Source organism: Oratosquilla oratoria, chromosome 42 (assembly GCF_046742065.1).
Source record: "Oratosquilla oratoria isolate Oo_2021 chromosome 42, ASM4674206v1, whole genome shotgun sequence".
NCBI lineage: Eukaryota > Metazoa > Arthropoda > Malacostraca > Stomatopoda > Squillidae > Oratosquilla > Oratosquilla oratoria.
The window spans coordinates 10,833,602-10,846,869 of NC_134818.1; positions in this window are offsets into that span (position 1 = coordinate 10,833,602).

Below are 13,268 nucleotides of genomic sequence, written 5' to 3' on the forward strand. Positions count from 1 at the left end.
TACTGCTATTATGGATAATGCTGTGATGTATAGAAGGGAATGGGTAGGGGATTGGCGTGTTAGAATGTGTGAATGATGTTTTGACGCAGTTCGAAGGGATCTCTCCCCGTCTTCACTTTTTCTGCACGAGGAGATGGAGAGGGATTCGCCGATTAAATGCCTTGCTGTGGATGTCTTGCGTCTTGCTGCATTGCTTCTGACCCAGGGCAGTGGGCGAGATGCAGGGATGACCCGTCATCCAGGAGGAGGTATGTGAATGTATGTATGTATTATTCTTATTCTTTCTTATTATATATTTGTCTATATTATGATCTATGTAAATATGTACATATATATATATATATATATATATATATATATATATATGTGTGTGTGTGTGTGTGTGTGTGTTGTAGTAATTCACAAACACACGTGAAAATGATTTGCAGAAAAAACACAGGGAAATAAAAAAAAAACTTAGTCCGAACCATTTCGTCTATTCAAGACATCATCAGGAATACAGAGTGGGGAAGACATGGATATTTATGTATACATAAGGTAGGGAACATGGGAAGGTCACACAAGATACTCCATTATACAGGTTCGAAAAGGAATTCCACCTATGAACATCTGATCAGACAAAATTCTACCATTTGTGTAGTATTAGAATTTTATGTAGTCAGATGTCTATCGATAGAATTCTTTTCCCGGCTTGTATAATGGATTAGTTTGTGCGACCTACCCATGTTCCCTGCCTTGTCTCATTCAATATGTATATATATACATATATCTCTTTGTCTCTATGTATTCCCTGATGACATCTTAAATAAACGAAAATGTTTGAACTAATTTATTTACCAGTGGTGTGTCTGGAAAATATATTATATATATATATATATATATATATATATATATATATATATATATATATATGTGTGTGTGTGTGTGTGTGTGTATGTACGCATTTACAGTATATATGTCTATTCGTTTATTCATATATTTATTTGTTTAAACATTAATTTGTTGATTTACTTATATATCTATCTAATTTTTTATCCTAGAGACTGGATGACTCCCCATTTTCACTTGTCTTGACCATGACTAACCTAAGCTAACTTAACCTGAATAACATATCTTAAAAAGTACCTCAGAGTAAGAGGTTTCGATTTTTTTAAGGAACGTGTGCTTTTTTTCCTTGAACTTATTAAAAAGAAAACGGAAATATTTTAAAACGTACCTCAGAGTGAAAGGCTTAGATTTTTTTTTTTTTTTTTTAAGAATATATTAAAAAAACTGAAAGTCTACGCTTTATCGTCTGAGTGTAGGGGTAAACCACGGAGATGAATGAAATCGTCTAGCGGCAGAAAGAACGGAAGGAAGTTTCCGCCCTGTACGGAAGGGGTTGGTATACACAGTTGAAACCCTTTGGTATCGAGGCATCGCCACGGAGGGCAATCAAATCAAACTGCCTGCTGACACCCAAAGTAATAATTAATAGGACCAGTGAACACCCCCCAAAACACACGCGCGTGCACACACACACACACACACACACACACACACACACACACACACACACACACACACACACAACCTCGTAGCGCAGTGATTAGAGTTCTCGCCTGCCTTCACGGCGGTCCGGGTTCGAATCCCGCCCAGGGCTGAAATAATTTCAGTATCGCTGCGCTGCGGGTTGTTACTCTAACTCTCGTGGGCGGGGGGTTGGGGTGTGTGTGCGCGTGTAAGGCCACATTATTACCCATAGATCTGTCATACGAGGTCTGAGCTCTCATCCGGGAGGTTAATAATTGTCGCTCACAAGTCCAATGCGTGATCTAAGACCATGGTGAAACACACAAGCACACACACACACACACACACACACACACACACACACACACACACACACACACACACACACACACACACACACCAAGGACGGGAGGTCAAGGGGTGCAGCTCGAAAATTTTTAATCTATTTTAGCGCATTTTCAAAAAAATATATATTTTCAAAATGTGTTCAAAGGTTTCAGGTGTTAGGGCTCCGACTCGCCGATTTGGGAACAAAGAAAATATCTAATGACGTCACTGTTGTGGGTTTAATTATTGTCAGAGTTACGAAGCTCAGTTTTTACCCTTGATGCGTCAACCAGGGGGTTGGAAAGTTGAAAAAATATTACGAAATTATGTGAGAAATGGAACGAAAATTGTGAAATTGGGTTATGGAAAATGTGTCTTAAATGGAGAAGGTTTGACGAAACAATGTGAGAAATGAAACTGAAATTATGAAATTAGGTTATGGAGAACGATTGTTAAATGGAGAAATATGTGATGATATGATATGAAATATCGTCGAGTATTATATTATTGGGTTATGGAAAACGTGTGATAGAGAAATATATGACGAAATAATATGAAAAATGGAGCGAAAATTATGAAGATGTGTTATGGAAAACAGGAGATAAAGTGAACTCTATGTTACTTTATAGAAAAATGACGAAATTTATGAAAAAAATTAACAAAAGTTATAAATATAAATAACTGAAATTATATTCGAAAATATATTCAGGTCTCACTAAATGAAAAACTACAAAATATATAACACACAGACAACAAAAATGAAAATTAAAATATATTTTAAAGAATTGAAGGATATAAAAAAAATCTAGGTTACTCTAAATGAAAACAACGAAATGCATACATACATACATACATACATATACCAAGGGCTTTTTCACCCTTACAAGGGCTAAGATGGGCGGGAGGGTGGAGGGGTGTGGATTGTTTTCAGGGATGGAATGGGTGGAATTTTTTTTATGCCTTTTTCCTTTTTGGCTACCTCCCTAGTAAGGGGGAAAAAGCCTTGGTATATGTATGTACAAGGGAGGTAGCCAAAGTCAAAGGCATAAATCCACTCTCACCCATTTCATCTTCACATACTCCACTCCCATCCACCACCCCTCTCTCCATCTTAAATATGAAAAACTATATATCATGTAATGGAAAACATAGCCAAATAAGGACTTTTTTCTTTATAATCAAATTTATTTAGGTATTTTTCTTCTTACTCTTCTTTTTTCTTGTTCTTGTTTTTGTTCTTGTTCTTTATATATATATATATATATATATATATTTTTTTTTTTACTTATTTATTTACCTATGGTAGCCCCTTGGCAATGAGGGCGGTTCAAACTCATCTCATTGAATAACCTCTTTCGTGCCTGTTGGCTCTTTTTTCTCTCTCTCTCTCTCTCTCTTTTCTCCCTCTTTTATCCCTCTGGCTGCCTCCTGGCGACATTCTGTAGCATCCCTCTTTAACAAAAGCATTACTCTTTTTTTTTCCTCTTTTTTATTTTTTTTCTTCTCTGAACTCCCTTACCACGACCCTTTGTCTATTTGCTTAAAAAGGGTAAAAAGTATACAAAATATTTACTAAGGGATTTTATAGCTGTGAAATTAGTTGGAAATTTCTAGAAAAAAGTACTAATGTGTGAGATCAACTTTCTATATCATCTAATTAGGAGGGTCCAGGATCAGGGCTAAGGGTGGGGGGGGACCTTGCCCCCCTCCCTCCCTTACCCCCCTCCCTCCCTTACCCCCCCGAGGTCCCTCTCGTGTCCCATTTTTGAAAAGGTGTATGAAAAACGAGAAAAAAATGATATATCTAAGTAAGTACTTCTGTGGCGTTTTTTCTATCGATCCCAATAGCTAAACTTCTCTTGACGTATGATCCACACACATCACGATGACGAGAGAGAGGGAGAGAGAGATAGAGAGAGATAGATAGATAGAGAGAGAGAGAGAGAGAGAGAGAGAGAGAGAGAGAGAGAGAGAGAGAGAGAGAGAAGGAGAGAGAGAGAGAGAGAGAGAGAGAGAGAGAGAGAGAGAGAGAGAGAGAGAGAGAGAGAGAGAGAGAGAGAGAGAGAGAGAGAGAGAGAGAGAGAGAGAAAGAGAGAAGGAGAGAGAGAAAGAGAGAGAGAGAGAAAGAGAGAAGGAGAGAGAGAGAGAAGGAGAGAGAGAGAGAAGGAGAGAGAGAGAGATACAGAGTCACGTGACAGAGTTGGGAAAAGAGGAAAGGAAGCAATGGTGAAAGAAATCTAGGGAGATGAAACAGATACCAAGGACACTAGGAAGAATAGGGAGTTGTGAGAATAACTAGATATCTAAGATGATAAGAAGAAGAAGAGGGAAAGTGGAAGAACATAATAGAACTGAAGCATTAGAGAAGAGAGAGATCTAGGAAACAAAACTAGACAGCTGATACGCTGGGAAGAAATATATCTAGAAGGAAAAGCCTAGGCATCTGAGGCTTTGGGAAGTAAAGAAAGCTAGAAGGAATGCTAGACGCCTGACGCATTTAGAAACAAAAGAATATAGAGACTGAAATAAAAACTGAACATTTAAGCTATTAGGAAGAAGTCAAATCTAGAAGAAGGAAACCTAGTGTGACAGTTTGAGTGTTAGGAGGAGGAGGAGGAGGGACTAGATTGAAGGAGAATCCTTGAAGGATTCAAGAGATTGCAGATATGGAAGGCTGAGAGAGAGAGAGAGAGAGAGAGAGAGAGAGAGAGAGAGAGAGAGAGAGAGGAGAGGAAAGGAGAATGAAGGAAGGATTGGTTAGGGAAGAACACTGACATCTCGTAGAAAATGCGTTGCTGGCCTGGAAAGGAAGAAATGCACACGACGATAAAGGAAATAAAGAAGAAAACAGGTGAAACAAGAACAGTAGTAAAGATAGTAAGAAATAGCAGAAAAGTAGAAATCTAAATTGAGAGACAGAGAGAGAGAGAGGGAGAGAGAGAGAGAGAGAGAGAGAGAGAGAGAGAGAGAGAGAGAGAGAGAGAGAGAGAGAGAGAGAGAGAGAGAGAGAGAGAGAAGACTACTGCGGAAGCGCGGGGGGGGGGAAATCTCGAACAATAGACAGAAATTGCAGGTAAAAGAAAAAAAAATAATAAAAAAAAGAAGGAAATAAAAAGAAAAACATTGAGATGATCACGAAATGCAGAGGAAATAAAAGACGAAAAAAAGAGGTGAATGAGAACTGAAAGGAAAGAGAAAATAAAGAATCAATAAAGAGATAATAGTTGAAAGTTTTATCAAAAGCGAAAACGACCAGAGAGAGAGAGAGAGAGAGAGAATGAGAGAGAGAGAGAGGGGGGGAGAGAACAGAATAGAGGTGACGAGAAATAGTAGAAAAGTAGAAATCGGAATAGAGAACGATACAACAAAGAGAGAGAGAAAGAGAGAGAGAGGGGAAAGAGAGAGAGAGGGGGGGAAGATAGAGAGAGTGAGAAAGATGGAGAAGGATAGAGATAGATAGAGAAGGAAAGAGAGAGGGGGGGATGAGTGGGAAACTGAAAGAATACAGAAAAACGAAAAAGGAAGCTCGAACAGGAAGGAGGAAATAGAATCAGGAAGAGAGAAGAGGAAGGGGAACAAAAGGAGGGGGAGGAAAGGGGAGAAGAGGAAGGGGAGGAAGAGGGAGAAGAGGAAGGAGAGGAAGGGGGAAAAGAGGAAGAAGAGAAAGGGGGGAAAGAGGAAAGAGAGAAAGGGGTGAAGAGGAAGGGAGAAGAGGTAGGAGGAGAATAGGAAGAGAGGAAGGGGAAGAAGTGGAGGGAAAGGAAAAGAGAGAAGAGGAAGGGGGAAGGGGAGAAGAGGAAGGGGGGAAGAGGAGGGAGAAGAGGAAGGAGAGGAAGGGTGAGAAGAGGAAGGAGAGGAAAGGGGAGAAGAGAAAGAAGAGGAAAGGGGAGAAGAGAAACCAGAGGAAACTGGAGAAGAGGGAGGACCGGGAATAAGAATCAAGTTGATGACGTGAATGGAAGGAGATGAACGATAGTCATAAAAGATAAAAATAAAGTTACGGGTAAGATGACTAAACTCGTTCAACCTTTTTTGCGAACATCTTTAGTGTTTTTATCCTGGTTAGCTATGTGTAACTGAAGGTGGTTATCACACTGGGCTATTTTTACTCCAACCTCCGACTCATCAGCGGTACCGTCCACCTCCAGAAGAAACTGGCATTGAAATCTCGACAAAAATACGTATGCCGGAGGAAAATCAATTTCCTTCAGCATATCTGCTCCAACAGTCGGAGGTAAAATAACCCAGTGTGATATCGTCTTAAGAGGCGGACCCGATATGAACGTGGTTCCTCTGGATCGTGACCCCATCCAAGTTTAGATTGGTTTCTGAAATTATTTAAATATAATTTGTGGATTGACAGAGATATGTGAACACTCCCCCTCAGCACAGGAGTGCTGATAAACGGATGGCAGAAAAGAGAGAAAAGAGAGACGAAGAGAGTACAGGTAGAGAGAAGAGAGGAGAGGTAGAGAGAAAAAAGAGACTGTGTAGAAACGAGAGGAAAAAAGAAGGGAGAGATGATGAGATGTAGGGAGAAGACAGACGATGAAGAGAGGGGAGTTAGAGAGAATGTGTAAGACGATGAAGAGAGGAGAGGTAGAGAGAAGAGTAAGACGATGAAGAGAGGAGAGAGAGACGATGAAGAGAGAAGAGACTGAAAGAAGAGTGAGACAATGAAGAAAGGGAGGAGACAGACGATGGAGAGAGGAGTTAGAGAGGAGAGATAGAAGATGAAGAGAGGAGAGGTAGAGAGAAGAGTGAGGCGATGAAGAGAGGAGAGGAAAAGAGAAGACAGACGATTAGAGGCAGGGAGAAGAGACGGACGATGAAGAGAGGAGTAGTTAGAAAAGAGAGACGATGAAGAGAAGTAAGGTAGGAAGAAGAGATAGACGATGAAGAGAGGAGCTGTAGAGAGAAGAGAGAGACGATGAAAAATAGGAGAGGTAGAGACAAGAGAGGGACGATGAAGAGAAGAGAGGGAGAAAGAAGAGAGAGACGATGAAGAAGAAAGAAGAAATTAAAGGGAAGAATTAGAGAGAGGAGAGATGATAAGGAGAGATGTGATAGAGAAATTAAGTAGAAAATAAAGATTAAAAAAGAGAGGAGAGGAGGAAGTGATAGAAGAGATAAAGAGAAGAAATAGAGAAAAGATCGAAAAAGGCTGTAGAGAGGGAAGAAGAGGAGGAGAGAAAAAGTAAAGAGGAGAAGAAGAGAGAAAATGACAGACACAGAAGTTCAAAGATTTATACGAACCGGAAGGGAAAACAAGAGGAACTAAAAAAAAAAAAAAAAAAAAATGAAACATGAAAGACAACCAATAACGAAGAGATACAAAACACGGCAACTAAACACGGAGTACAAGATGAAAAAACAAAAACAAAATGGCGAATGCAGTGTAAGGAAAAAACAGGAAAGGAAGCAAGGAAGAATGAAAAAAATAGAAAAGTAATACGAGGTCAAAGGTCACATATGAACAAAGAGAAAAGAGGAATAAAATAGAGAAATAATGAGAAAGAGTAGAAAAGGAAGTAAGTATAGATGAGAGAAGAAAGAAGAGAAATATAAAAAGGAATGATGAATTGGGAAATGATGAAAAATAAGTATAAGAATGAAGGAAGAAACAAATGATATGAAAAATAGACAAAGAACAAGAAAGAGAGAATAAGAGGGAGAGATAGAGAGTGGAGAGAGAGAGAGAGAGAGAGAGAGAGAATGAGGGAGAGAGAGAGGGATATAGATAGAGTGAGTGAGAGAGAGAGAGAGAAAGAGAGAGTGAGGGAGAGAGAAAGAGAGAGAGAAAAAATAATCAAATAAATCGGGCGAGAAGAAGAGGAACAAGAGAGAAAGAGAGAAAGAAAGAAAGAGTGAGAAGGAAGGGGAGAAAAGTGAAAAGGAAATGAGAGTGTCAAGGGCAGATGTAACGAATAGAGAGGACGTGAGAGAGAGAAAAGAGGAGCCGGGGGGAAGAGAAGGGGGGGAAATTAGTGACCGGAGGCGAGGGGCCGAGGGAGAGTCCCAAAAGAGACAAAGAGAGAGAGGAGAGAGAGAGAGAGAGGAGTGGAGAAGAGAGGGTGATAAAGGTGGAAAAAAGAGAGAAACAAAAGCGAGGAAGGAGAAGAGAGAGAAAGAGATAGGAAGAGGGCCAGAGAGAGAGATGAAGGTTGGGAAGAGAGAGGGAAACAATGAAGAGGAAGGAGAAGAGAAAAAAAGAGAGAAAGGGGAAAGAGCTAGAGGAAAAGTGAGAAATATGCAGAGAGAAGAAATAGAGAGAAGATTGAGAAAAAGACCAAGAGGAGAGAGAGAGAGAGAGAGAGAGAGAGAGAGAGAGAGAGAGAGAGAGTCTATAAGAATGAAAGAGGGTTGAAATGAGAAACAATGTCAGAGACCAGCAGGAAGAGGATCGAAAGGGAGGAGGAGGAGGAAGGACACGAAAGAAGAGACGAACAAGTCGCAAATATGGAGGAAAAGGAGAAGTGAAAAGCAAAGAAAGAGAAACTGAAAAAAAGAAAAAAAAAAGGACGCGTGAAGAATGGGAATGAATGGAAAGGCGGGAATGAGAGGAAGGAAATAGAAGAGGAGATGAAAAGGGGGAAGGGGGAAGGAAAGAAAAAGAAATGTTGACTTACAAAGGGTAGAACAATAATAGAGGGATTGAGGGAATGGAGCAAAAATGGCGAAAAGGTTGGACGGGGAAAAAAAAAGTATATATACAGGTGAAGCATGGCGCCAGTGGAAAGAAAATTGAAGGAGACGGAAACAGAAGGAGAGGAGGGGAGGGGAGGGGGAAGGGAGGAGGGGAGGGGAGAGTGGGGAGGGGAGGGGAGGGGGAGGGGACGGGAGAGGAGAGGATAGGACAGGACAGGAGAGGAGAGAAGAGGAGTGGGGAAGAGTGGAGGGTAGGAAGAAGGGATAGGAGGGGAGAGGATATGAGGCAGAGGGTGGGAGAAAGGAGGAGGGGAGAGGAGGAGAGGGGGACGGGAGGAGGGGAGCAGTGAATGGGAGAGGAGAGGAGGAGGGGGAAGGGGACGGGAGAGGAGAGGATAGGATAGGACAGGGCAGGAGAGGAGAGGAGTGGGGAGGAGTGGAGGGTAGGAAGAAGGGATAGGAGGGGAGAGGATATGAGGGAGAGGGTGGGAGAAGGGAGGAGGGGAGAGGAGGAGAGGGGGACGGGAGGAGGGGGAGCAGTGGATGGGAGAGGAGGGGAGGGGACGAGAGAGGAGAGGATAGGACAGGAGAGGAGAGGAGTGGAGTGGAGGGTAGGAAGAAGGGATAGGAGGGGAGAGGATATGAGGGAGAGGGTGGGAGAATGAGAGGAGGGGAGGGGACGGGGAGAAAGGAGTAGGGGAGAGGAGAGGAGGGGAGAGGAGAGGAGAGGAGGGGGAAGGGGACGGGAGAGGAGAGGATAGGATAGGAGTGGGGAGGAGTGGAAGTTAGGAAGAAGGGATAGGAGGGGAGAGGATATGAGGGAGAGGGTGGGAGAAGGGAGGAGGGGAGGGGAAAGGAGAGGGGAGCAGTGGATGGGAGGGGAGAGGATTGGAGGAGGGAGGAGGGGAGAGGAGAAGATAGGATAGGACAGTACAAGAGAGGAAAGGAGAGGAGAGAAGTGGGGAGGAGTGGAGGGTAGGGAGAATGGATAGGAGGGGAGAGGGTATGAGAGAGATGGGAGGAGGGGAGGGGATGGGTGAGGAGAGGAAAGAAGAGGAAGGGGGCTGGGAAAGGGGAAGGGAAAGGAAGGGAGAGGAGAGTAAAGGAAGGAGAAGAGGGGAAGGGAAGAGAGGAGAAGAGAGGAGGGGAAGGGAAGAGAGGAGAAGAGAGGAGGGAGGGGAAAGGAGAGTACGGAAGAGGAGAGGATAGGAGAGGGGAGAGCAGGAGAGGAAAGGAGAGGGGAGAGGAGGAGAGGAAAGGAGGGGAGGGGGCACTGGGGAAGGGGAAGGGAAAGGAAGGGAGAGGAGAGTAAAGGAGGGGAGAGGAAGGGAAGAGAGGAGAGGAGAATAGAGGAGGGAGGGGAAAGGAGAGTACAATGAGGAGGGGAGAGGAGAGGACAGGAGAATGGAGAGCAGGAGAGGAAAGGAGAGTAGGAGAGATGAGAAGAGAGGAGAGGAGGGGAGAGGAGAGGGTAGGACAGGGGAAGGGAATAGAGAGGACGAGAGTAGGAGATAGAAGAGGAGAAGACGGTAAAGGAGAAGAGAGGAGAGGAGGAGGAGAGTGGAGAGAGGAGAGGAGAGAAGAGAGAAGAGGAGAAGACAAGAAGGGAGAAGAGAGGAAAGTAGAATAGAGAAAAGCAGAAGAGAGGAGAGTAGGGGAAGGGAGAGGCGGGAAGTGAAGAGGAGAGGAAGAGGAGAGTAACGAAGAACGAGGCAAGAAACCTCGTAAATAAGAATAAAAGGAAAGAGTAGAGAGAAAGAGAGAGAATAAGAAACTAAATGATGGGTACATGAGTGTAAAAAAGAGAGGAGAGAAAAAAATGATGATGAAGAGAAAGAGGAGAGGATGAAGGCGAGAAAATGGAATGAACGGGAAGTCCGGAGAACAGTAGAAGTGGCCCCAGATTCTAGAGAAAATTAAAAAAAAAAAAAAAGAGAGACAGCAAAACAGTAAAAAGTTTATAAAGGAGAGGAAGGAGATTGGAAGGAGGAAGAGGAAGAGAGGAAGAGGAAGAGAGAAAGGAGGAGGGAAAGGTAAGGGGGAGGAGGAGAGGAAGGAATTTGGAAGGAGGAGAAAGGTTAGAAGGAGAGGAAGGAAAGGATAGGAAGAGGAGGAGAGGAAGGAGATTAGAAGGAGGAGGAGGAGGAAAGGAAGAAGGAGGGAAAGGATAGAAGGAGGAGGAGAGGAAGGAGGAAGGAAAGGATAGGAAGAGGAGAGGAAGGAGATTAGAAGGAGGAGGAAAGGAAGGAGGAGGGAAAAATAGAAGGAGGAGAGGAAGGAGTTTGGAAGGAGGAGGATGGTTAGAAGTAGAGGAAGGAGTAAGGAAAGAAGAATAGAAGGAGGAAAAGGAGGAGGAGAAAGGGATGAAGGAGAGGAAGAAGGACGAGGTAAAGTAAAAAAGAAGGAAGAAGAGAATAAAGAGGAGGGGTAAAAGGAGAGGAAAAAAGAGGAAAGGGGGGCAGGAGGAGGGGAAGGAGGCTGGAAAGAGGAAGAAGAGGAGGAAGGTTAGAAGAAGTGGAAGAAGGAGTGAATGGAGACAAGGAGGAGGTAAAGGAAGTTGGAAAGAGGAAGAGAAGAAGGAGGAACGATAATAGGAGAGGAAAGAGAATCGAAAGGAGAGCAGGAAAAGAGGAAAGAGAGTGGAAAGAAGGAAAGGAAGGGGAAGGTTAAAGGGTGACGAAGGAAGAGGGAAAGAAGAGGAGGAGGAGGTAAAGAGATTAGAAAAAGGAAAAGAAGAAGGGGGAAGGAGGAAACCAAAAGAAAGAGGAGGGAAAAGAGGAAAGGGAGGTGGGAGAAAGAAAAAGAGTAGGAAAAAGAGGGTGGGGAGAGAAGGGGGAAAGTGGGAAGGAGAGACAAAGTGAAGGAACAAGAGGAGCAGCTAAGGAAAGGGAAGAGGAGACGAGGAAGACAGAGAGGAGGAAAAAAGGGGAAGGTAAAAAGAAATGAGGAAATGAGGAAGGAATAAAAAGGGAAGTAGGAAGAGAAGAAGTAGATGAACGGAGAAGGGAAGGAGAAAAGGAAGGTAAACGGGAAGAATAAGGGTAGAAACGAAAAAGGAAATGAGGGTAGGAAGATGGAGAGGAAGTAGGAAGAGGCAAAAAAGGAGGTAACGGAGGAGGCGAGTCAGGGTAAGAAGGAGGAAGAGGTAATAGGAGGAGGTAACGGATATAGCGAGTATGGGTAAGGAGGAGGAAGGGAAAGTGAAGAGGTAAAAGGAAGTAAGGAGATAGCGAGTATGGGTAAAAATGAGGAAGGGAAGGAGGAAGAGGTAACGGAGATAGCGAGTAAGGGTAAGAAGGAGGAAGAGGATGAGGATGAGGTGAGGGAGGACAAGGGGCATGAGAGTAAGATGAGGGTAATGGCTGGAAGATAAGTCCCCCTTGAAAGAAACGGCCGAGGGACACAAGAAGGAAGGCGCCGAAGACTTCTGCCGAGGCCACGATGGCCGAGGTTGGAGACGGAGGAAGAGGAGGAGGAAGAGGAGGAAGGGCAGAAGGAAGAGGAGAAGAGAGACTAAAAAGGAGGAGGGAGCCGAGGTTGGAGACGTAGGAGGAGGAGGAGGAGAAAAAGAAGGAAGAGGAGTAGGAGAGAAACGAAGAGGAAAAAGAGGCAGACAAGATGTAGGAACAGCAGTAGAAAGGAGGAGGAGGAAGAGAGAGACGAAGAGGAGGAAAGGCATAACGAGGAGGAAGACGTGGCCGAAGAGTAGGAACAGAAATAGAAAGAGGGACAGGAAGATAAAAGAGGAACAAGAAGTAGGAAAAGGACCAAGAGGAGGAGGATGCCCAAGATTTCTGAAAGGCAGACTCCATCGCGGGACGGGAGTTCTTTCAGTCCAGATTCTGGTCATGAGGTGAGATGCATCTCTGTTTCCGGGCGATTTGATCCAGCTGAAGGATCCCTGAAGCCTTAGTAAAGAAGGATTATCCTCTCAGTACCCTGGCTAAGGAGACGGGGGTGTCCTCTTTTGAACTGGGTATCTACCGGTCGAGACCCGCGCTTATATTTGAATTTATTCTTCATTGAACAACACCTTCTTCTTTAGTGACCAGCTTAATGCAGCTGTCTGATTTTATATATATATATATATATATATATATATATACATATAAATATATACCTATACAGATATATATATATATATATATATATATATATATATATATACATGTATATATATATACATTAGAGACATTCTGACAGGTTGACGTAGGCGGAGTAGGAAACACAGGAGTCTTAGTCTTGAGTTTATTCCTGACTAGTTTCGCAGGTATGCTTTGAAAAATTATACCTGCATATATATATATATATATATATATATATATATATATATATATATATATATATATATATATATATATATATATATATATATATATATATATGTATATTCGCTAGTAGTATATCAAACGTATATAATTTTTTTGTGACAGTTGCATGTGGTGTTTTACGGATGGCCGAGTACAGCGGGTTCGAATCCCACATGCAACTGTCACAAAAAAAAAATATATATATATATACTGTATATATATATATGTATATATATAAATACATATATATATACATTATATATATATATATTTATATATATATATGTATATATATGTATATATATATATATATATATATATATATAATTCATATATTCATTATTTTTTCTGAATATTCACTACATTGGAAGAGGCTAACGCCTTGACACATATTGAGAGGCCGAAGGAAACGAGGAGGAGGAGAAGGAGGAACTTGGAACACTCTGAGCTCAGTCGCCCTGAAACTTCGAA